The sequence below is a fragment of the Haplochromis burtoni genome, unplaced genomic scaffold (genome assembly GCF_018398535.1).
Source record: "Haplochromis burtoni strain Fernald_Lab_line unplaced genomic scaffold, NCSU_Asbu1 Contig_3438, whole genome shotgun sequence".
Taxonomy (NCBI): domain Eukaryota; kingdom Metazoa; phylum Chordata; class Actinopteri; order Cichliformes; family Cichlidae; genus Haplochromis; species Haplochromis burtoni.
The window spans coordinates 2,607-6,866 of record NW_024585799.1 but is presented as its reverse complement, the minus strand read 5'-3'; positions in this window follow the sequence as shown (position 1 = coordinate 6,866).

Here is a 4,260-nt window from a genome sequence, read left to right as displayed (position 1 = left end):
ATGCACAAGTTTTGCAAACAACACAGTTATTTGCACCCATTTACCTTTTACCTTGATTTTTTAAAATAACCATTTCAAACTATTTACAGAACAATCAGCTGTTCTGCATTCAATAAGATGCCACACAAATTATTTGTGCCACTCCAAAAACATAATTTCTGTCCACTTTAAAGGAGAACATCACAGCCTGACACCTGCAGATCTGACAGCCGCAGGTGTACCACTCCTGTTTTATACTTGGAGACAGCAGTCGCCTCATTGTTCTGACACACAACTCAAAACTATCCACAACACTACACACTAACTACACACTCCAAACATGCTAAACGTCACAAATCTCTCACATCTCAAAACTCGCTCTCCCTTATTTTCTGCTGTCTTTCTCTCTCTCTCGCCCTCACTCCTAAAACTTGCCCTGTTTTTCTTTCTCTCTCTCATAAGCAGAGAGGTCTCGCTGCGCTGTCAGACAGTAAACGTGACGAAACTATTGAGGAAAAAACGCCACGTATATATTGTTTATCATGACTCTGGTTTTACGTGGCCTATCAACACAATTTATAAACTGGTATCTATCACCTTGTTGCTTTGTCTTTAAGTGGTCATGTGACTGGATTACCACGACTACTTCATTCTTCCTCAGTCAAACAGCAGCACTCATGCGATTGTTTTGCCCCCTTAGCTCCAGGTGTTGCGCTAGACAGTGATCATGATTACCGTCCGCGGGAGCACACGCAGCTGCTTAAAGATGTAGCGTCCAGATTACTTACGTAGTCAGCTACCTCCATGCAACTGATATAAGATGCGGTAAGCTGAACCCAGCTTCAACCGTCTGTTTGTTGAAAAATAGTAACGGACCGCATTTTTTTGTTAGTAACTGTAACGGCGTTTGTAACGATAGGAATAGTATTTAGTTAGATTACTCGTTACTGAAAAAGTAACGCCGTTATATGTAATGCCGTTATTCCCATCACTAGTCGTCAGTGCATGTGTGAGTTCAAGGTGGTTATGGCCTTTGAAAATAATTTATTTGTGAGTCTGTGGGCCGTTGTGCTTTGTGCTGATACACCTGCAGCACTTCCCTGAGGGAAGCAGGTTGAACAGGTCAAAACCAGGGTGGGAGCTGTCATTGATGTTTGCTGCTCTGCTGAGGCAACAGGAGGAATAAATGTCCATCAGGGAGGGGAGAGGGCAGCTGATGATCTCCTGTGCTACCTTGACTACACTCTGAAGCCTTGCTCTATCTGCCCTGGAGCAGATGCGGTAACATACTGTGATGCAGTGTGTTAGTGACTCTCAACGGAAAACGTGCTTTGAAAGGTCATGTAGAGTAGAAATGTCCTGTAACCAGTCCATTTAAAAAGACAGGTAAAACCAAACTTCTCAAATTTGGACACATCAGACCAAAGTGCAGATTTCTTAGCCCAAACAAATCTCTTCTGCTTGTTGCTTTCCTTAGTAGTGTTTTTTAGCAGCAATTTGACCATAAAGGTCTGATTAACACAGTATCCTCTCCACAGCTGATGTGGAGATGTGTCTGCTACTGGAACTCTGTGTGGCATTTATCTGGGCTCTAATCCGAGATGCTATTAACTTTAAGCTGGCCACTCGGATGAATTTATCCCCAGCAGCAGAGGTCACTCTTGGTCTTCCTGTCAAGTGCGACTTGGGGTCACATTTGAAGTTTTCCACACTGACTGACCTTCAGTTCTTAAAGTAATGATGGACTGTCATTTCTCTTTACTTAGCTGATTGGTTCGTGCCATGATATGAATTCTACCTGCTGTCAAATAAGGCTGTCAGCTGTTTACCAACCTGACTTCTGCACAACACAACTTATGGTCCCAACCAAAGCAAGAAATTCCACAAATGATCCCTGACACACTTGTGAAGTGAAAAGTATTTCAGGTGACTACGTTATGAAGCTCATTGAGAGAAGGCCAAAGGTTTGCAATGCAGTCAACAAAGCAAACAGGGACTACTTTGAGGAATCTATATTATATGACATATTTAGAGTTATGTATATATATTTTTTGCTACATAATTCCATAAATCTAGCCTAATATATTTATATATTAATAATATATTTAGTGTCTTTATTTTGTATCTACAATGTTGAAAGTATTACAAATAAAGAAAAACCATTATATGAGAAAGCATGTCCAATTTTTTTGACTTGTAGTTTTAATAGTGTTTTCAAGCATTAGTAAAACGAGTAACATGCATTACTCATCTAAATATATATTAAAAGCATTTAGTATGATATGACCTCTGCCCTGTTACCAAATCCTAAAAGGGGACAGTGCACATTGTTTTTTTTTTCCTTTCAATGATACCTCAAGGCTTATCTTTGCTGTAGAGGACAGTTTGAGCTGGAAAATGAAAGCATCAATAGAAACTTTGCCACACGCCCACAGACACACACTCACAGTTTCATAGTTTTTTATCCAGATTTAGTAAGTCTCTAGATACTGTGGCACTTTTTATTTTTCTGGTCACCTTGCATAGCAATACCAACAATAGCCATTAGATGGTAGCAGAGCTGATCTGTGATCTTTGCCAGATAACCCGTCACCACCAAACCATCTAAAGAAAAAAAGCTTTAGCATTGTGGAGGTCTGTGTGTACTCAGCCAGAATATATCAATACCATATACATGTAAGTAAAAAAGCTTTATGTTGTATAAATGTGTACTTTATCAAAAGCAATAGTTGTCAGGGATTAATACTTAACATTTCTACTTTTGATCATTTATGAATGAAAGTGCAGTGGGAGAGAATCCACACACATTGCAGTTCTCCTTTTTTGTTAGTTTTGGGCCTAGAATAGGATTTAGATCAGGGAGTATCTCCTGATCAGGTTGAGTTTCTGGATGGTATCTGGGTTAAAAAGTTGAAAATCAGATTTGATATTCTTCACAAGAAATAAGCACTATTTGTGCACCACCTCACTTCCTTCATTATCATAGCATCACTAACACCCACTGAGCTCCTGGCATCTGATTTCACACAGTCTGACCAAACAAATATAGAAAGTCTTTGGCTTTATTGAGTAGAAACAAGACACCATTTTTTTAATCAACCATATTTCAGCTACAGACATGCACAGAGTCGTGCTTCACGGGTATATTTGACTGCTGACCACAAGCTTAGTGGGTCTGTTTCAGAAAAAAACAGTTTCAAAACACTTTAAGATTAGAAGTTAACCACAGTGAGTGTTTTTGAAAGTCAGTGCAGCTCTTTTCTTGTAACAGCATTCATACACTTTTAAGTTAAGTTCAACATCTAAATAACAGACATGTTCTTTTGTTAGTATTCGAACTTCACATATGCTAAGAACCACATGGCTTGCATCTGTAGCTAAATGCATGCACACGAGCTATATCAATTTATAGACATGCACACCAAACCTGATCTGAAAATGTACTGTACAGCTTGTTCAAGTACAAGCTGGATAAACCGCTGCTCACTGTAAGGTATAAAGGAAGTGCAGAACAAAAAGAAACTAAACTATTTGCTTTTCAGCATATCACATGTGTTTTTGAATTTAAACATTAATTTTCGGAGCGTCTCTTGTGAGTCAATTAATGATTTTCTACTATGGGTTGGTAGGGACCCGCTGAGGGGATCTCTGCGATGGTTCCTGGTTCTGCTGTGACAACAGGCTGATTAAATCAGTTGGATGCCACATTTTTGCTTAATAAAACACTCACCTTTATTGCAAAAGTACTTGGCAAAGTTTTTAATGTTGCTTAATATTTACTATTAAAATATTTTTAATCACAGTTGAGTGTCATGCATGGCTATGAGTCTAAAGGACAGTTCACATTCATCTTATGTTGGAAAGCTACAGAGACAGGTAACTACAGTAACATCAGTGATAATGTTTGTTATGACTAAGTCACAATTTCACTGGGTGGATTTGTTGGATTCGTTTTTTGAACTAAGCTAAAAATGTATGATTTTTTGGATGAAATAAATAAATCTAAGCATTAAGATCACCCCTTTCTACACTTTAACTCAAATACTTACAGGTACTGAATATATATAGTTAAGATTCATTGACTCCACTTTAATGCTGTATCTGGCCACATTGTCAGTGAGCAACGTCACTTAAATTATTTTCCTTGCCCATTCTGATTCTCATTTTTGAACATCAGTAGATCAGTACACCACGTGTGCAGTTGATATTTAATTTATATTAACTTTTATTAGGCTTAATCATAAAATTTTCTGCAAAGGTGTAATGTGATCAACAATTGGT